Source organism: Lithobates pipiens, unplaced genomic scaffold (genome assembly GCF_037356315.1).
Source record: "Lithobates pipiens isolate NorthernLeopardFrog02 unplaced genomic scaffold, aLitPip1_a1.2 Scaffold_30, whole genome shotgun sequence".
Classification (NCBI taxonomy): Eukaryota; Metazoa; Chordata; class Amphibia; order Anura; family Ranidae; genus Lithobates; species Lithobates pipiens.
This window is the reverse complement of record NW_027507791.1, coordinates 153487505-153509192: the sequence shown is the minus strand read 5'-3', so window position 1 is coordinate 153509192 and position 21688 is coordinate 153487505. Positions and strand designations below refer to the sequence as shown.

Below are 21688 nucleotides of genomic sequence, written 5' to 3'. Positions count from 1 at the left end.
GTTTGGGTTCCTGGAGGACTGGGATGACTTCTCAGTCGATAACCGGTACTATAGAAGGGACGGACTGCACCTAAATGAGGAGGGTGCAGATCAGCTGGGATTAAGGATGGATAAAAAGTTAGAGGGTTTTTTAAACTAGGTGATGGGGGGGGGAGGGTTCAGAGATGGAGCTAGTTAGCGTGGAGCATATTCCAGAGGGTAATATTAGGGGCATTAGTGGTAGGGTAACCAAAGCACATAAACCCAAGGTAAATATAGTAGCAAGTCCTAGTTGTAATCTTGGAACACCCAAGAGGATAGTATGTGACCGGTCAAAATATATTAATACATTAAAATGTTTGTTTGCCAATGCCAGAAGTCTGCCGAACAAAATAGGCGAGTTGGAAGCTCTGGTGCATCAGGAGAGCTATGATGTAATTGGTATTGCTGAAACTTGGCTTCATTCCTCACATGACTGGGCAATTAATATTCCTGGCTATGCAGTCTTTCGGAAAGACAGAGTAAAAAGGAAAGGTGGAGGGGTCTGTCTGTATGTGAGAAATCTCAAAGCGAGTGAGAAAGAAGACCTGGCGGACGGAGAGTGTGATGAGTCTGAGGCATTATGGGTGGAACTGCATACAGTTCAAAGTTAATCATTGGAGTTTGTTATAGACCACCCAATGTTAATGAGGAGGTGGAGACTCAGCTCCTTGCACAGATAGAAAGGGCTGCAAGGGCTGGGACAGTGATAATAATGGGGGATTTTAAACTACCCAGAAATTGACTGGGGTAATGGCACTGCTGGGACAGATAAAGGGCAAAAATTTGTAAACCTATTACAGGACAATTTTATGGTACAGTTTATTGAGGCCCCAACTAGGAATGATGCTCTGTTGGACCTGGTAATCTCAAACCACGCAGAACGTATTACTAATGTTCAGATAAAGGAACATCTGGGTAGTAGTGACCATAACATGATTTCATTTGATGTTAGCTGTAAGCAAAAATCACATACGGGAAAGATAAAAACACTTAATTTCAAGAGAGCAAATTTTCCAAGGATGAGGGCTGCTCTCCAGGACTTAGACTGTGAGAGAATATTGGCACCAATGGGCACAGAACAGAAATGGGAATTCTTCAAAAAGCTTGTTTGTGATCTCACAGCAAAGTATATTCCCATGGACAATAAGTTTAAAAGGTTAAAAATAAAGCCGATGTGGCTCACGGCCAAAGTTAAAAAAGCTATAAAACTATAAAAAAAGAGCTTTCAAAAAATATAAAAATGAAGGAACGCTAGTGTCATTTAAATGTTACAAGGAATATAACAGAATGTGTAAAAAGAAAATCAAGGATGCAAACATTCAAAATGAAAGACAGATTGCAAAAGACAGTAGGACAAACCCCAAAAAATTCTTCAAATATATTAATAGTAAAAAGGTTAAGTCTGAGCATGTAGGCCCTTTGCAAAATAATCTGGAGTGGGTGACTGGGGACAAAGAGAAGGCTAACTTATTAAATACTTTCTTCAGCTCTGTGTATACAAAGGAGCATGGGGGAGCTCATGTCCATAATGGGGGTGGTACTGACGCAGCCCCAAATCCACAATGGCTCATAAGTGATATGGTCCAGAAACATTTGGACAGAATAAAGGTGGATAAAGCACCTAGACCTGATGGCACCCACCCACAGATCCTAAAAGAATTGAGCTCTGTAATTTCAAAGCCATTGTATCTAATTTTTAGGGACTCATTAATGACAGGAATAGTACCACTGGATTGGCGCAGGGCCAATGTGGTGCCTATATTTAAAAAGGGAACAAAGTCTTTACCAAGTAATTATAGACCCGTTAGTTTAACTTCTATAGTTGGGAAGATACTGGAGGGATTAATAAAAGACCACATAGATGAGTTCTTGCAGGAAAAAAATATTTTGAGCAACAGACAGCATGGAATCATGAAAGACAGAAGTTGTCAGACAAACCTGATTTCTTTTTATGAGGTGGTAAGTAAAACCTTGGACAGAGGGGTGGCGGTGGACGTGATATATTTGGATTTTGCAAAAGCGTTCGATACAGTTCCGCACACATGGCTCATGTGTAAGGTAAAGTCTACAGGTTTGGAAACATCAGTTTGTAGATGGATAGAAAACTGGCTAAAAGACAGAATTCAGAGAGTAGTGGTTAATGATTCTTACTCTGAATGGTCTAAGGTTATCAGCGGTGTACCCCAAGGTTCAGTGCTGGGACCCTTGCTTTTTAATATCTTTATAAATGATATTGGGTCTGGGATCAAAAGTAACATTTCCGTCTTTGCAGATGACACCAAGCTATGCAGTGCAGTAACGTCCTTACAGGATGTCACCAATTTACAAGCTGACCTCAATGCTCTATCTAATTGGGCGACTATGTGGCAGATGAGGTTTAATGTTGAGAAATGTAAAGTTATGCACTTGGGGGCTAAGAATATGCATGCATCATACACGCTAGGGGGAGTACAACTGGGGGAATCCATAGTGGAGAAGGATCTGGGGGTTTTGGTAGATCATAAGCTCTATAATGGCATGCAATGCCAAGCTGCGGTTTCCAAAGCGAGCAAAGTCCTTTCCTGTATTAAGAGAGGTATGTACTCCAGAGAGAGAGAGAGAGAGATCATTTTGCCCCTGTACAAATCATTAGTAAGACCTCATCTGGAATATGCCGTTCAGTTTTGGGCACCAGTTCTCAAAAAGGATATTGGGGAACTGGAGAAAGTGCAGAGAAGCGCAACCAAACTGATAAGAGGCATGGAGCAACTCAGCTATGAGGAAAGATTAGAGGAACTGAATTTATTCACTCTTGATAAGAGGAGATTAAGGGGGGATATGATCAACATGTACAAATATATAAGGGGTCCATATAGGGAACTTGGTGTGGAGTTATTCACTTTACAGTCAACAAAGAGGACAAGGGGGCACTCTAAGTCTAGAGGAGAAGAGATTTCATCTCCAAATGCGGAAAGGTTTCTTCACAGTAAGAGCTGTGAAAATGACTCCCTGCAGAGGCCAGCTCAGTGGATTGCTTTAAGAAAGGCCTGGATTATTTCCTAAGTGTACGTAATATAACTGGGTACTAAAATTTATAGGTAAAGTTGATCCGGGGAAAATCCGATTGCCTCTTGGGGGGGATCAGGAAGGAATTTTTTCCCTTGCTTTAGCAAATTGGATCATGCTCTTCTGGGGTTTTTTGCCTTCCTCTGGATCAACTGTGGGTATAGAATTGGGTATATGGGCTGGTATGATATTATATATTTTTTTTTTTTTTTGGTTGAACTGGATGGACTTGTGTCTTTTTTCAACCTTACCAACTATGTAACTATGTACAGTTTGAGGAGGTTTCAGTGAACCCAGAGAAGAAGTGGGTTCTGACTGACTCAGGTACGGGTAACTTAAACGTGGAACGGACCAATCCAGCAAGAATTTACACCATCTTCTCACCCTGAGAAGCTGAAGAGGGCCCTTCTCCACTAGATTCCTCAGAAGTGGAATCATCAGTCTCCTCCCGATCCTCTGAGGGGGATTCCTCTCCTTTATTCCAGAGTTCCCCACTCTGAGGGTCCTGGGTGACAGAGGGGGGCCTAGTGCATTTTCTTCCACTGAGTGAAGATGTGATTAAGGCCACTAATCTTTCCTCTAACCCATTTATGTTTGAGGAAAAAACCTCCTGTGTAATGGACACAGGGGCTGAAGTGCCAGAAGCAGCTGCAGCCTCTGACCCCGACGGCTCTCCCTGGCCAGCCTTCCCGGGTCCTGTAGGGGGGGGGGTCCTCAGAGCCGGAAGGGGACCCTTTAGAGCCCCTATTCTTCGAGGGAACTTGTACCTCTTCTACCCATAGTGCAAAGCAACAAAAGGTAGAGGTACCATAAAAAAATGCACGGACTGCTGAGCACTGTAGTTCAGCAACTGCCGATGCTACCAAGACTCAGTCTGGTGCCTAAGTAAATGTTGCCTGGGAATGTCTGCGTCTTCCACACTCACATGCGCCTGTCAGCTCTGTGTCCCTCCATAGGCTGCGTGCATCTGAAAAATAGTGCACTTTAAAGCCTGTGTAGCCTAGTGCTCTGCCCCCCTCCTCTGACCACTTACGCCCCACCACCCCCGTTTTTTTTTTTAAACTAGTGTTTCCCATAGGAGCAGAGGCTCTAACCCTGCTGGCAAGCATGGAGGGGGGCTGGGGCAGAGGAGAGGTAAGGGCCGGTGGATGTGAAGCCGCTGTAATGGCAGCGGCGAACTGCGGCGGGTGGTGCGGTATGTTACCGTTCTCTGCCCAGGCCTGTCTCAGTCCCCTAAACCGTGGAGGGAGAATCCCAGATGGGAAAAAAAAAAAAACCCTTACCTTCATCCTTCCTGGAGCATGGCTGGAGGAGCATAGAGCGTGGACACCAAGCAGAAATTCTGGAGGAGTCTCCCTTACCTTATCCAGCTGCCGGGTCTGAATAATAGACCCAATCTTCACCCCTTATGGTGGGCTCCGTTAGGAAAAAAAAACCATCAGAGACTGGGGCCCCCTTGAATAGGGGTATCTGCAGTTCTGGGCCCGTAAAGCACCCTGCCAGGAATATGGCTAAAAAACAAAACAAATGCAGTGTCCCAGGGTCCAGCTCTCTATAAAGAGAAGCGTTACAGGTACAACCTCGTTTCTTCGGACACAAGGCTCGGGTACCATCCAATTCGGCCTGGAAAAGTCACTTTGAATGGATCCGGTTGCATAGCTGGCCCCAGTAAGGATATTCCAGCGGAGCTCAGCACAGCACATCTTTACTTGTGACCAACACCTAAGACACAGGTGAAAAAAACAGGTACCTCCAGTAGGGGGAGGGGTTATATGGGGGATTGAACTTCCTGTCTAGGGTGTGCCAGTGTCCAATCACCTAGTTATACCCTATAACCCATCAGTAATTACTGAGTCTGTGTCCCGTGATGTACGAGAAAGAAATAAGGTGATCAAATACCACTAAAAGAAATCTCTATTTATGGGGGACAAAAAAAGGGACGACAATTTTGTTTGGGTACAATGTCGCACGACCGCGCAATTGTGAGTTAAAGCGGCACAGTGCCGTATCGCAAAAAATGGCCTGGTCAGGAAGGGGGCAAATCCTTCCGGGGCTGAAGTGGTTAAAATATTATTTCGATGTTTTGAAAATGTTCTGGGAATTTTCGAACAAATTTTCTTAAAGACTTTTCCTAAGGATTTTCATTCAAAATTCTATCCATCTACGGCCAGCTTTAGTCCTCTAATTGCAGCCCACTGTTTCATTTCAGTTTGTAATGCCTGCTCTATAGGGAGCTTTTTGTTCTATATGCATAGCAATTGGTAGTGATTCATCTCTATAACAATTTTAGTTCACAGGCTCACATTTCTAAAATTCAGTGAGCTCCTAATCTCCGGCTCTATTTCACATTTTCTTCTTCATCCTTACCAGTGTTTTGTAAAACGCCTGGTTACAGATCTCATCAGGTCAAAATGAAATGTATACATTCCAGTGGACAATCAGAGGAATTACTCATCCTTTACTGGAAAGCTTCAAAATTTTTAGTTAGACAAAGTGAGCCAAAAGACAGACAACTGCTGCTGCACAGTTTATTAACTGGTCGGGTTTCTACAATTTACACAATTTCTTACATGCCTTAAAAGTTTGTAAAAGATTCTTCTCCCCCTCTCTCAAAACATAAAAAAAAAAAAAATAGGATTTTTGTACTCACCGTAAAATCCTTTTCTCTGTAATTCACCGACCGACACAGCTCCTCTCTGGAACTAAATGTGTTTGTTAGCCTGCCATTAGAAGAACTAGGCAAAATTGTAACAATACACAGAATTGTCAGTACCACCCAGGGGACGGACCCTGTGCTAACAGCCCTCCTTGCTGCTCCAGCAGCTTCAGTACTTCAACAAGCAGTAGAACGTAGAGAAAAGGAGGGGTGGTAGGTGCTGTGTCGGTCTGTGAATTACAGAGAAGAGGATTTTACGGCGAGTACAAAAATCCTATTTTCTCTTATATTCACCGACCGACACAGCTCCTCTCTGTAACTAAAGGGGACATCGCCAAGCAGTGCCAAACGAGGGGTGGAAAAACAGCATTAAAAACTTCATGCACCACGGCAAGTGGGAACTAGTGAAACTAAACCCACAAAAAAACAGCAGTGTGTGGAACTCCACCACAAAACCGAGCATCCTCAACAGGAGTGATCCCCCAGACCGCAACCTTGCGGAAATAATGCAACAGTGCAATAACGAAACAGTACTGTGTTTTTAATCGAAAAATCAGGGACAAAAACTCAATAGCAACTACACGGCTGCCTGCAAAACTTTGCGGCCAAAACCAGCATCACCCGATGCACTGACGTCTACCTTGTAGAACTTGGTAAATGTATGGACAGGCAACCAGTTCGCCGCCTTACACACCTGAGCGACAGACGCTTGGTCTCGGAAGGCCCAAGACGTTCCGATTGCTCTTGTAGAGTGGCCGTGACTGGAAAGGGAGGCACCTGCCCCTTCAAGGCGTAGACTTGGACTACAATCTGTCTGATCCACCTGGAAATGGTGGCCGACAAGACCGCCATACCCTTCTTTGGAACAGCCACCGAAACAAACAGTGAGTCGGACTTCCGAAAGTGAGCCGTGGCAGACAAGTACACCTTCAGAGCCCTAACCACATCGAGAGTGTGAAGGGCCACCTCTTCGGGGTGCTTCGGCTTAGGACACAATGATGGTAATTCATACAATGTCCTCATTGATATGAAAAGCCGAGACAACCGTCGGTAGAAAGGACGGTTGCGGACGCAACACCACCTTATCCCTGTGAATAACCAGATAAGGCGACTTGCATGAGGCCGCAAATTCCGAAGCCCTCCTGGCCGATGCGATGGCCACTAGAAAGACCACTTTATGGGAAAGAGTCAACAGGGAAATCTCCCTGATGTTTTCAAATGGCGGCTTTTGAAGCGCCAACACCAGGTTGAAATCCCATGGGGGTAACGGTGGGCGCTACATGTCGTACCCCCTGAATGAAGGTACTCACTAATGAGTGAGACGCCAGGGGTCGCTGAAAAAAAAAAAGAAAAAAAAAAAGACAGCCAAGGCTGAAATGTGCCCCTTAATGGTGCTTAACGCCAACTTCTGGTCTACTCCTTGCTGAAGAAACAGCAGGATCCTGGATATAGATAGGATGGCATCCGTGCTCCTTTTCTCCTCACACATGGAGATGTAGGCCTTCCAGGTACGATAGTATATTTTCCGTGAAGAAGATTTCCGCACCCTCAACATAGTTGGAATCACAGAGTCCGACAGACCCCGGTTCCTCAGCACCTGGCTCTCAATAGCCATGCTGTTAAAGCCAGCGATGTTAAAACAGGGTGAAAGATTGGACCTTGTGATATGAGGTCCTCTCGCAGCGGCAGTAGCCAGGGAGCGTCTGCCACCAGACGCATCAGGTCTGCGTACCAGGGCCGCTGAGGCCAATCTGGGACAACCAGGATTACTGGAATCCCCTCAGCTTCCACTCTGCGAAGCAGACGTTGAAACAGTTTCTGTGGGGGAAAGGCGTAGATCAGCTGGTACTGATCCCACGGAGCCATCCGCCCGTCTGACGCGTCTGCCCACGGATCTCTTGTCCTGGACACTAATCTTGGGATCTTCCAATTGAGATGGGAGGCCAATAAATCCACATCTGGTGTGCCCCACTTCAGGAACAGCAGCCTGAATATCTCTGGATGCAATGCCTATTCTCCTGGGTCTAGCATCTGTCGCCTCAGATAGTCCGCGTGTCAATTTTCCACCCCTGGGATGTAAATGGCCGACAGAGCCGGTACGTGTCGCTCTGCCCACCGAAGTATGTGAGCGACTTCCCGAGCAGCAGCTGAGCTCCTTGTTCTCCCTTGCTGATTTATGTATGCCACAGCCGTGGCGTTGTCCGACTGTACCCTGATTGGACCTCCTTGAAGACAACAACCATGTGTGGAGGCACAGCCTGATCGCTCTCAAATCGAGCAGATTGATCGGCAACTTGGATTCTTCCGTCGACTAGAGGCCCTGAGCCGACTGAATCCCCATCACTCCACCCCAGCCGGATAGGCTGGTGTCCATTGTGATCACAGTCCATTGGAGAGGGAGGAACGACTTTCCTGACTGAATCATCGGGGAACTCAGCCACTATAGCAGGGAGTCTGACGGACTGGCTCACCTGGATCGATCCAGGGACAACAGAGATTTGTCCCATTTTGACAAAATCTTTCTGCAAGACCCAGGTGTGGAACTGGGCATACGGCATGGCCTCAAAAGCGGCCACCATGAGTCCCAGGACTTGCATGCAAAAGCAAAGCGACAATCGCTCGCGATTCCACAGCAGTTTTATCGCGGCTCTGAGGGTCTGCACTTTGAAGGGAGAAAGACTCTCGCCTCCTTGGAGTCCAGCAGCAAGATTAGGTACTCCAGACACTGGGTCGGTACAACCACCGACTTCTTTAGGTTCAACAGCCAACCAAATTCTTGCAAAGTCTGCATGGTGATCGCAACATCCTCCTCCAACTCTGAAGCCACGTACACACGGGCGGACTGTATGGCCTACTTAGTCCGTCGAAACACATTTCAGCGGACAGTCCGCTCGTGTGTGGGCTTCAGCGGACTTTTTCAGCGTGCAGTCTGGCGTACTAAGTATTTCGGAATTTTCTAAATACTGTCCGTCATACTTTGGTTTCAGCGGACAATCCGCTCGTCAGTAGGCTAGTTCGACGGACTAAGAATGGCGCATGCTCAGAAAAGATTTACACGGCGAAAGGGTGCATTGCTGTGTATTGGACTTCCTATTTCTAGTCCCATCGTACGTGCTGTACACGTCATCGCGCAAGCTTTCGACGGACTGTTTGTGCATCCGTGTGTGGTCAAGTCCGTTCATTCGAAAGTAGGACGGACTGTCCGTCGGATTGTATGACGGACTAAGTAGGCCATACAGTCCGCCCGTGTGTACGCGGCTTGAGATGCTCTCAGGAGGAGATTGTCTAGATATCCCACGATCGCGATCCCGTGTTGTCTCAGCAACTCCAAAACTGGAGCCAATACCTTGGTAAAGACTCGGGGGGGCTGATGCCAGGCCAAATGGTAGAGCCACAAACTGATAGTGGGCTTCCCCAACTGCAAAAAAAAAAAAAAAAATAAAAAAAAAAAATCGCAGAAACGTTTGATGCCAGACATATGGGTATGTGCAGGTACGCATCCTGGATGTCCGAGGACGCCAGGGAGTCCCCTTGATGGAGTGCAGCGACTACTGAGCAAACTGATTCCATCCTGAACCTCTGCACTTTCACAAAGTGATTGAGGGCTTTTAAGTAGGGATGCACCGAATGGGTTTTTTGGTGCCGAAACCGATACCGAAAATGAAAAATACACTAGGCCGAAAACCGAAACCGATACCGAAACAGCACCGATACCGAAAATGACTGTTTTTAAAAAATATTTTTATACAGGAGGTGGTCAGAGACTGGGGACACGGTACAGGAGGTGGTCAGAGACTGGGGACACGGTACAGGAGATGGTCAGAGACTGGGGACACGGTACAGGAGATGGTCAGAGACTGGGGACACGGTACAGGAGATGGTCAGAGACTGGGGACACGGTACAGGAGATGGTCAGAGACTGGGGACACGGTACAGGAGATGGTCAGAGACTGGGGACACGGTACAGGAGATGGTCAGAGACTGGGGACACCTTACAGGAGATGGTCAGAGACTGGGGACACCTTACAGGAGATGGTCAGAGACTGGGGACACCTTACAGGAGATGGTCAGAGACTGGGGACACGGTACAGAAGCTGGTCAGACTGGGGACATGGTACAGGAGATGGTCAGAGACAGGGGACACTGTACAGAAGATGGTCAGACTGGGGACATGGTACAGGAGATGGTCAGAGACAGGATGTGGTACAGGAGGCATCCCCCATTGCAGCCAGTGTGCCCCATTGCAGCCAATTGCAGCCAGTGTGCCCCATTGCAGCCAATTGCAGCCAGTGTGCCCCATTGCAGCCAGTGTGCCCCATTGCAGCCAGTGTGCCCCATTGCAGCCAGTGTGCCCCATTGCAGCCAATTGCAGCCAGTGTGTCCCATTGCAGCCTGTGTGCCATTTTGCAGCCAGCCTGTGCACTGTGTGCAGGGAAGAGAGCCGCCTCCTGTTTGATAACAGCGCCGGGAACATTACAGCTTTCATTTCAATAGCTGTGTGTTCCCAGCCGCCCGCCGTCACACGCAGCCCCTCCCCCTTGTCCGGGCACTTTGATAGACAGATCATCCGTCCAATCCTGCGGATGATCTGTCTATCTAAGTGCCCGGACAAGGGGGAGGGGCTGTGTGTGACGGCGCTCGGCCGGGAACACACAGCTATTGAAATGAAATCTGATGTTCCCCGCGCTGTGATCAAACAGGCGGCGGAGGCGGCTCTCCTGCGCTATACACCCCCCTTGATGGGCGTCACCAGGGTCGGGGGCGGAGCCCCCCCCCAGGCCACGCCCCATTTTCGGCTCCATTATCGGCCGTTTTTCTCTTTCCGCAAATTACCGAAAAGGGCATTTGTGGCCGATATGTTTCGGCGGCCGAAATTTCGGTCCATCACTACTTTTAAGTCCAAGATTGTAGTTCCCAAGAAGCAAGGGGTACGTCCAAACAGATTTGAGTAGAATCCCTGGAAGAGTTCTGATTCCGGAACTGGTACAATCACCCCTCGACTCTGCAAGTCCCTTACCACCCCCAACAGGGCCTCCCGGCGAACCGGGAACACGGGTATGCTGGAGGGGAAGAATCTTTTTGGCTGCCAAGAGAGAAACTGTCTTGTAGCCAGTGGAAATCAGATCGCAGACCCATTGGCTGGATAATCAGGAGGACCACCAGGCTGCAAACTCCCGAAGGTGTCCCCCCACCCCAGACATGGGTGGGGGCAAACCTTCATGTGGTAGCACTTTTTGTCGCAGGCTTGCGATGCCAGGGATGCTTTTGTCCATCCATGGCCATCCTGTCAGGCTGGGGACGCTTCACCGAAGCCCTGGCCGTACGAAAAAGCCGTTTGTGAGCGGAAAAAGAGGGCCCTTGCCTGTGGCGTGGCTATTAGACTTCCTGGTTTGCGGGAGTAGAGTACTCTTACCAACGGTGGCATTTTTAATAATGTCATTCACTGAGGCTCCAAAGAGCCAGTTGCCAAGGAAGGGAAGATCTGTCAGGGCTTTCTTAGATGCCTGGTCAGCAGACCAGCATTTTAACCAAATCAGGCGCCACAGCCTCACAGCTGACACTGAAGCCCTGGATAACAAGGGGAGGGTATCCAGGGACATGTCACAAACGTACTTGAGGCCTTGCACTAGTTGGTCCACCAATTCTACGCAGACAGGAAAAGCCTTCTGCTCTCCCAATTCGCGGTGCAAAAGTTTTGCCCACTCAGTCAGTGTATGTGACACAAGTGCAGATGCCAGTACAGGTCGTATGGTGGACCCCACAACCGTAAACAAGGAACGAGCCACTGCCTCTGCCTTCCTGTCCGTGGGATCCTTGAATGCAGGAGTCCCCTCAACCAGGATGGTGGTTACTTTATTTAACCTAGATACTGGGGGGTCCACGATCGGAGGAGCCGACCATTTCTTGAGAAGGCTTTCCTGAAACGCACCGCCATGTTCTCGGGGACCGAAAAGGTCCTTTGCGGCCGACCCCATTCCCTGTAGATAAACTTGTCAAAATAAGTCAAATACGGAAACACCTTAGGTGAACGTGCTGGCTTGCGGGACCCAAAGGGGACCGATACATCAGCAGAGGGATCCGCTGGCTCCTGGATCCTCACTGTCCAACTAGTCCTGGTCAGCCTCGTCTGATAGGTCAGAGCAGGGGTCACCAGCCACAGCAGGGCCGGAGTCTGCATCAGAGCTCTCCCCAGAGGACGGGGGGGGGGGGGACTTTTTAGCGCACCTTTCCTTTCACGCACTGCCTCTATTTTAGCAACAAATTAGTTAAGGACCGCCATCAGGGTGTCCATGGGCACAGCGCCATCCGCAGGTGACCCGGTTGCAATAGCCTGGAGTTCGGGGGAAGAAACACCAGTTTCTGAAGCCATGCTGACCCTACCTTGTCTGCCACCTGAAAGGTGACTTAGGACAGTGAAGGTCCCACCCTCCTGCTGCCGCTGGCTGGGGGGGCTCCTAGAGCCAGACTCACCACCCTGAGGCGTTCTGTGACGGTTACTAGCCGTGCCTGTAGTCCCCAGGAGCTTACCCAAGTGCAGAGTGATGAGGCTGTGTTGGCAGCAGCAGTAGAAAACGGCGCTGAAGCGATCTGCAGAGCTTGCACCAGCGTTCAAGAAATGGCTGCTCAGCGACCTGTATACACAGGAAAACGCAGGAAACAGCATGTGATAAGCACATGGCATGCTGTCACTAGAGAGCTGCGGTGAAAAAAGGCGCTCAGGCTTCAAAAAGCCTGAGCGCCGGGGGGGGGGGGGGGAAGGAGGGAAGATAGGGACGTAGGAGAGAAGAGAAGGTGGTGAGGTGGCCCCCGAATCGACCTCCCAGGGAATTCCCAGCTGCTCACCCCACGGAAGCAGGGAGAGCTGTACTTGCCAGTCCTGAAGAGCTGGGAGACATTCCATCACAGACCCACTCCTGCGCAGTTACAGGGTGGCTGCTGGCCCGGTATACTGTGATCCAGACATCAGTAGCCCGGTCATATGTATACCCCGGAGCATTGAAGCTCACCAACCACCTCTGGAGCTGAGGTATGTTGTGGCCTGCCGAGCCGTACCTGCGATGTGCACACGCTCGATGCCCGGACTGGGGGGGGGACTACAAGGATAACTTAACAAGCCTGTCACCCAGCCGGCAGTTGATAGAAGATTTCAGGATCATTCATCTTGTGCAAAAGCATAAGTCCTGCAGCAAAAAAATGGACCAAAGGGCTCGCAGGTTTCCTAGGTCATTCTCCTTCACTAGGCAAAATAAAACTGAAGCTGCTGGGGCAGCAGGGAGGGCTATTAGCACAGGGTCCGCCTCCTGGGCGGTGCTGATAATTCTGTGTATTGTGTTACAATTTTGCCTAGTTTCTCCTAGTGGCAAAGTAACAAACCCATTTAGTTACAGAGAGGAGCTGCGTCGGTCGGTGAATACAAGAGAAAAAAAATTTCTGAAGGCACAGAATGTGTAGGATGAAAAAAATGTGCACGTTTATCACATTTTCAATAAAAGTACCCTAAAATTATTATTAGCGCAAAGAAAATCTTCCAAATTTCTACTAATTTTCAACATAACACTATGTTAATGTGATTTTTTTTAATGGGTTAATATTTTATTGTACTGGTTCAAATTAAAAATTTGAATAAAAATAAATAAATAAAAATAAAAATAAAAATGTAAAACAAGAGACTTGTATTACATTTTCTTTAGGGCTGGTTCACATCGGAAATGTTCCGGTACCATTCACATGCAGTTGTGTGGTGCAATTCAGCCCTTTCATTTTGAATGGGCTGAAATTGTGCCACACCGAAAGTAGTGCATGCACTACTTTTGGAAGCTCACCTTCTGTACCATGCAATCCGGGGCAGGCACACGCACTGTTTATGCGACCTGCATCTGGGATGTCATTAGCTTAATATTGACACAAGCCGCAGAAAGCAACTGCAGTACAACTGAACGTTGTGTGGGAAAAGTGCACGGAACGTGGGTTTTTCAGCACTGCGTTATGGAGTGGAGTGAACTGGCCATTATTGGTTCCCCGTATTAAGCATTATACCAAAGACGCCGCTAATATTTCTAAACTTTGCACAGGGATATTCTTAGGTGTTAGGGTTTATATGTGCATCATAACAAACCCTAGAAGGTCCTGTGATCTTCCACCCCGGTGGTTTCTGTTGTGATGGCCAGTCTACCTAAAGGTAGTAAAGTCAATACAAAAACTCCACATGAAGCCCAATACCACAATAAACACATAGGAACATCATATCAGCGATCTATTTATGTAGCATTGTTATATTGCTGCCTTCTGGTTGTAGAAGGCACCATCTTTGCGTCAATCTCCCGATACCTTGCTCCTCAGTACCAGTGACTTTTTTCAGATGTCATGGAGGTAATCTTGAGCATGCACAATACAAGTACATCAAGCCTCAACTTCATCTAACATTACCATGGTGGCCCTAGGCAGGCCAATGATGATGCATTTTTTTTCATTCAAAAAACGATTTCATTTATCCATCAACGCACTTGGTGTTGCTGGAGGAATCCCTCAGCGAGACTATTGTATTCTGACAGAGGGGAGAGTTCCTCACTGTCACAATACAATGATCAGTGTCGCCTGCTATAGCTGGTGGCATTGATCGAGAGAAAAAAAAAAAAAAAACACAAGCTGGTTTTACTAAACAATCAAGAGATTGATTTCTGTATATTCAGCCTGCCCATAGATGGATCAAAATTCAGATGGTCCCAGCTGAACCGGCCAATTTTGATCCATCTATGGTCAGCTTAAGCCCCATACAGCCAATCAGAACACACATGTAACTTAGGAAGAAGAAGAAGCCACGCTAATAAAGTCCAGTTGTAAAGGTAAAAGTTTTTTTTCATTTTATGCATTAAGGTGAAAAAACATCCGACAATGCTGGCACCCCCAGCCCCCCCGTTTTACTTACCTGACCCCTCGAAAGTCCCGCACTCGCCCTCGATGTCCTCACTGCTGCTCACCCTGGCCCTTGATTGGCTAGAGTGGATGGATTGAAAGCAGCGCAAGCATTGGCTCGCGCTGCTGTCAATCACATTCAATGACCCCAGCGTGCTGGGGGGTGGGGCCGAGTGATACAGTGAGCGTCTGCGGCCGCCCGCAAGCACTCCACACTATGTGAGGAAGCTCACATGAAGTTGTGGAGTTCTTGCATGAGGGAGTCCAGACAGCCGCCAAGGGACCCCAGAAGAGCAGGTTCGGGGCCACGAACGAGCTGCACAGTGGAGGTAAGTATAACAGGTTTGTTATTTTATAAAAAGAAATATATGTTTGCCTTTAGTGATCCTTTAACACATAGTCGATTGTAGAAATGGAAACCATCGCTCATATAACAAGAAATGTGGGATATTTATTGAATCTTCAATTAACACCACAGTGAGTTCATTCAATAAGTGTGCCACCACCTTAAGAAAAACTTGCCCTCACCTCTACCTGGCACCAACAGATAGGCAAGCGAAGTCCAAGATACACAGCAGGGGGGGTGCATTCAGGTTGTGTGGAAGCAGACGGCAGCAATGGCGCTAGGACAAAAATTTCTTGTCGTCTAGGTGACCTGACGCCTGCAATTTATCAAACCCTGCACTGATACGTAGTCAGTAATTCTAGCTGCAATCATCTCTCATCCTAATGACGTAGGCACTGGCGTAATGACAGAGAAAAGGAGTGGTGACCGGAATATTGAAAAATAGCAAGTAGAGTGGCTTAAAGCGGGGTTCCAACCTAAAGTGGAGCTTCCGCTCATCGGAACCCTCCCCCCTTCGGTGTCAGTTGGCACCTTTCAGGGGGGATGGGGGTGCAGATACCTGTCTAAGACAGATATTTGCATCCACTTCCGGGCATAGACTCCCCCGGGAGTCTATGCTGTTTCCTGTCCCGGCGCGCTGTCTGCTGGGACACACTCGAGTCCCAGAAACAGCGCGGACCATTCCCATTGCGCTGCGCGACTCGTGCATGCGCAGCAGGGAACCGGGAAGTGAAGCCGCAACGCTTCACTTCCTGATTCCCTCACCGAGAATGGCGGCAGCAGCAACTGAGAGCCGAGCGATCGATCGGCCTCGGCTGCCAACATCGCTGGACCCCGGGACAGGTGAGTGTCCATTTATTAAAAGTCAGCAACTGTAGTATTTATAACTGCTGGCTTTTAATATTTTTTTTTTTCAGTGGAATCCCTCTTTAAGTGGACTGGTCATCACAAATGGATCCCGTAATAAACACTTTCAACACTCAGCAACATTAAGAAAAATAAAGAAGAAATGAGTGGGAGGAGGGGAGGTATTTATTTTTTTTAAAAGCTGGGCAAAGTTGAGCTTTACTTTTTGTCAAACTTTTTTATTATTATTAATTACTGTCATTAGAAGGCTAACAGGACAAAGTTTTTCTTTTGTAATGTGCCATAGCTCTAAAGCCTGTTTTCTTTTCGAGTTGCTTTCCAATCCCTGCATTCAGTGTGCATTTCCACATGCACACTTACACGGGTTTAGAACGTTTGGCATCATTTTTTGTTCATGCATGGTTTTCTCTCATTTATGCATGTTTCATTGCAATTTATATGCATTCAAATGCGAAAAAAAAAAAAAAGAAAGAAAAAAGAAAAAAGAAAAAAAAAAAAAAAAAAAAAGCATGCCAACTGATGTCAACTGTTGTAAAAAGACGCCAATTCCCATTTAAAGCACTGACTTTGCTCAAATTATTAGCATAAAGGAGGCCATTCCTATTCAGATATTAGTCAAAGGTGACATTTAGACATGCAGCCAACAATGCAGTCCCTTTGAAAAGCAATCCACATCGGATGGCCTTTCAGAGGAATTTGACATTGGCATTTTAACCCTGTAAATGCCACAGCTCTGTGCCCAATTAACATGAATGTTGCACGTTTGGTGGGCAGTGCCAGGAGTATAATTAGCGTAACCTCTAGTATGCCACTAATGTTAGTTTAGGTAAATTGAAGCTTATGACTCAAGCCAAGTTATACGAGTCTAATTGGGTCGTGTTACTGCAGATCAGGCTGGGTGGCTCTACAGATGCAAAGAAGCAGAATGTCCTGGCAGGGTGGCTAGGTTAGCACTGGTAGAGTCTATGGGAAGGGGGGTTGGGCTTTGCCTCCAGGCTGGCTGGGAAGAATCCTTTTTAGCATCCAGTTGGAGAAGGAATCTTGCCTAAACGCGGCAGGGAGCAAGGACCGAGTAAATACATCAGCACACCCAGGGATTCACAAGGGGAAGGACTGCCACATGTAGCAAGCTTTAAAAAAAAAGACAGCGCTGTGCTTAACCCTTTTATCCTGGGAAATGTTTTGGAGCAGCCAGGTGGGCTGGTAGTACCTGCAGGCAGTGGAGCTGGGAGCAGTTCTACAGATGAGGATATACACCTACATGCAGTTTTGGAATATTTTTTGCTATTTTCCAAAGGGAAATAAGAGTTCCTAGCTAACAAGGGAATTTTGCCATTGATCTTTAAAGGTTGATTGTGGAGGAAGGAGAACAGTCCAGGATCTTTTCTCTGTTCATAGGAAGGAAGTTGTCCCTATCCGTTTTAGTCAAGTTTGGCATCCGTAACCCCTCTACCCCATCTGAATTGTTATTCATAATTAAGGCAACAAAAACAAACCCACTGACTGTATTCCTTATGGCTGGATGCAAGTGGAAAAATAGGATTTTTGCACTCACCGTAAAATCCTTTTCTCTGGAGTTCATTGACAGACACAGCTCCTTTAATTCTTGACATTAGGGTTATCACGCCACCTTCAGGAGAGAACTAGGCAGAACATGTAATACATGTAAAAACAGCAAGACTGCACAGCACTGCCCATGGGTTGGTCCCACTGGCTATAACCCCTCACCCTGCAGCTCAGTTTGTCAAAAAGCACTACAAACATAAATAGGAGTGGTGGGTACTGTGTCCGTCGAACTCCAGAGAAAAGGATTTTATGGCGAGTACAAAAATCCTATTTTCTCTTTCGCTCATTGACGGACACAGCTCCTTTAAATTCTTGACCTTAGGGATGTCCCCAAGCAGTGTCAAAAAGCAAGGAGTGGAAAACGGCAAAAAATAACCCACAAGAGGAAACGCCCGCCATTAAAACCTGCGGCCAACTTATGCATCTAAAGATGCATTCACAACAAACTTGTAACCTAACGAAAGCGTGAATTGCAACTTTACACAGCCGCCTGCAAAACCTTGAGGTCAAAGCAAGCATCTGAAGATGAGCTTACGTCAATTTTGTAGAATTTAGTGATAGTGTGAATGGACGATGTCGGAAAGCCCAGGAGGTTCCAATTGCCCTGGGGGAATGAGCCGTGACAGGAAAAGGGGGCATCCGCCCCTTTAAGGCATAGGCCTAAACCACGATCTGTCTGATCCACCGAGAAATGGTGGTCGACCAGACCTCCAGACCTTTCTTCGGACCAGCCACCAAGACAAACAGTCTGACTTCCGGAAAGGAGCCGTAGCAGATAGATACACCCGTAGAGCCTGGACCACGTCCAGGGAATGTAAAGCCCCATACACACTATCAGTTTTTTCTGATGAGTTTTTCCTTCAGATTTACCAAAACCATATAATATGAGGTCAAACCTTAGGAGTTTCAATTTGTATGCAATCAGGCAGGCCCTTGCACTACATGGTTTTGGTAAACCTGAAGTAAAAACTCAGCAGAAAAACTGATAGTGTGTATGGGGCTTCAAGCAACTTCTTTTCGGATGTCGGCTTAAGACATAGGGATGGTAATATGATATCCTCATTTAAATGAAATGCCGAAACCACCTTTGGAAGAAATAAGGGCTGCGGACGTAGCACCACCTTATCCTTGTAGATGACCAGGTAGAGGAAAACTTGCATGACAAGGCCGCCAACTCAGAAACCCTCCTGGCAGATGTAATAGCCACGAGAAAGAGTTAAGGGAATCTCCCTAATGTTTTCAAACGGCAGTTTCTGAAGCACCGATAGCACCAGATTGAGATGCCACAGAGGTAGTGGTGGTCGAACCAGAGAGACTACATGTCAAACCCCTTGCACAAAAGTACTCACCAATGAGTGAGTCGCCAAGGGACGTTGGAAAAAGACAGTCAAAGCGGATATCTGCCCCTTGATGATGCTTAAGGCCAGTTTCTGATCCACTCCTCTCTGCAAAAACAGCAGGATCCTGGAAACGGAGTATGTGCGCGGACGCCACGCCATCTTCTCACACATGAAGATAATAGCCTTCCAAGTACGATGGTAAATCTTCCAAGAAGATGACTTCCATGCCCTCAGCATAGTGGAGATTACCGAGTCTGGCAGACCACGGTCCCTTTCAACAGCCATGCCATTAAAACCAGTGGTGATAAAGCAGAATTAAGTATCGGACCTTGCGATAAAAGGTCCTCTCGCATCGGCAGCCGCCAAGGAATATCAGTCACCAGCCTTACTAGGTCAGCGTACCAAGGACGCCGAGGCCCATCAATTACTGTAATTCCCTTGGCCTCCACTCTGCATAGCAAAAGTGGCAGGAGCTTTAGTGGGGGGGAGGCATAAAATCAGCCAATAGTGCCCCCATGGAGCCACCAAAGCGTCTGATGTGTCTGCCCAGGGGTCTCTTATCCTGGACACAAACCTCTGCCCCGATTAAGCCGAGAGGCCAAGAGATCCACATCTGGTGTTCCCTACTCTAGGCAACGGAGCCGGAATACATCTGGATGCAACGACCATTCCCCTGGGTCCAGCATCTGACTGCCAGTTTTCTACACCCAGAATGTATATGGCCAACAGGGCCGGCACGTGCCGCTCTGCCCACTGGAGGATGAGGGACCTCCCGTGCTGCAGCCAAGCTGCTTGTTCCTCCTTGATGGTTGACGTATGCCACCGCTGTGGTGTTGTCTGACCGGATCCTGACCGGACACTCATGTAGCCTCTTTGACCATGTGGAAAGGCACCGCCTGATCTCCCGAAGCTCGAGAACACTGATCGGCAGTTGGGATTCTTCCCGTGACCAAAGGCCATGGGCCGACTGTATGCCCAAACCTCCCCCCCCACAATGGTCAGCCTGGCGTCCGTTGTGATCACCATCCAATGGAGAGGAAGGAACGATCTCCTGGACCAAAGGGCCAGAGACCTCAGCCACCAGAGAAGGGAATCCTCGACTAGCTGGCTCACCCGAATTTGACAATCCAGGGATAACGGAGATTTGTCCCATTTTGACAAAATACTCCTTTTGCAAGACTAGAGTGTGAAATTGAGCACTTGGAAAGTGGCTACCATGAGGCCCAGAACTCGCATGCAGAAGCACAGTGACCACCACCTACAGTTAACCAACAACTTCACTGCAGCTTTAAGAGTCTGCAGCTTGTTTGAAGGGAGAAAAACCTCTCGCTTCTAAAGGGGGCCAGCAGTAAGCCCAGGTACTCCAGGCATTGAGTCGGCACTAACACAGACTTTTTTTAGAATTCATTTTTTAGACTTCATAGAATGCATTAAGGTGAAAAACCTTAAGGCTTTGAAATGGTTGTTTAGAAAAAAAAAATATATATTATATTATATTATATTATTCTCTTTTATTAAGCCATAGCACACAGTGTACTAGGGCTGAAACAACTAATCGATTAAGCGACAACTAATCGACTATGAAATTAATCGATTACTATTTTCATAATCGATTAATCGGGCAGTAACATAATGGGGTTAAAAATAAATTAAAATTAGCCCTTTATAGTACAAAAAGAGCAAATAAGCTACTGTAAATATTACTTTTGTACTATAAAAGGGCTAATTTTTTATTCATTTTTTAACTTCATTATGTTACTAAACATCTTAGACCTGGTTCACATCTATGTGTTTATTTGTGCTTTTTGCAGAAATGCACTACAGTTAATTTACATGGTTTCCTATGGGACACGTTCACATCTGAAAGGGTCAGGGACTTTTAACGCAAATGGTGCTTTATTGGTTCAATATACCGGTACTTCAATGGAGAAGCTTCAGAAAAACATGTAATATTTTTTTGCAGCAATTTGTGTTTTTTAATCTGCCCAAAAAAATGCAAAAATGCAAATTGCAGTAAAATCACGTGCGCAAAAATCAAAATGCACAGCAAAAAGCACTGCAGAAACAGATCAAAAGCAAACTGCATAGGTGTGTACCGAGCCTTATTTTCAGATGAGAATATTCAGACAAAAAATCTTTGTACATTCGCTGAATGAAAGAATTTTGTTTGCAATTCTCACTTGTTTTTAACATTCTGTTTTTAAAATGAATGTAATTTCTAAACAAAAACCACATACACTGCCTGAAAATTCCTTTCACCAAGAAGTTTTCTAATTTTCAAACTTTCCTGTCACTGTGGTTGAAAATGAACGTCAATTTGACCCACTTTATTTTATTTTTTAAGGTTATTAACCGATCAAAACAATAAATCGGCCAACTAATCGATTATGAAAATAATCGTTAGTTGCAGCCGTACAACTAATCGACATCTAATAGATTATGAAATTGATTACTATTTTCATAATCAATTAATCGGCCAGTAACAAAATGGGTTTAAAGTTAATGAGTCTGATGATATTTACCAGATTGATCCTTTAATAGTATATCTCTCCGCTAATGGTATATAGAGTACATCTCTCCGCTAATGGTATATAGAGTACATCTCTCCGCTAATGGTATATAGAGTACATCTCTCCGCTAATGGTATATAGCAGAGATATGTAATTAGTGGACCTCCAGCTGTTGCAGAACTACAAGTCCCATGAGGCATAGCGAGACTGACAGCCACAAGCATGACCCCCAGAGGCAGAGGCATGATGGGACTTGTAGTTTTGCAACAGCTGGAGGTCCGCTAATTGAATATCCCTGGTATATAGAGTACATCTCTCCGCTAATGGTACATAGAGTATATCTCCTCTAATAGTATATGCAGTATCTCTCTCTTCTAATAGAATATACAGTATATCTCTTATAGTATATACAGTATATCTCTTA

The 21688-nt window shown here is 46.6% G+C and overlaps 1 protein-coding gene across 2 annotated transcripts in view; it reads right to left on the bottom strand.

Annotated features, from left to right (window-relative positions):
• The window catches only part of PALS1 (protein associated with LIN7 1, MAGUK p55 family member), a 247882-nt gene that overhangs the window by 209035 nt on the left and 17159 nt on the right, over window positions 1-21688 (bottom strand). The window lies entirely within an intron of this gene.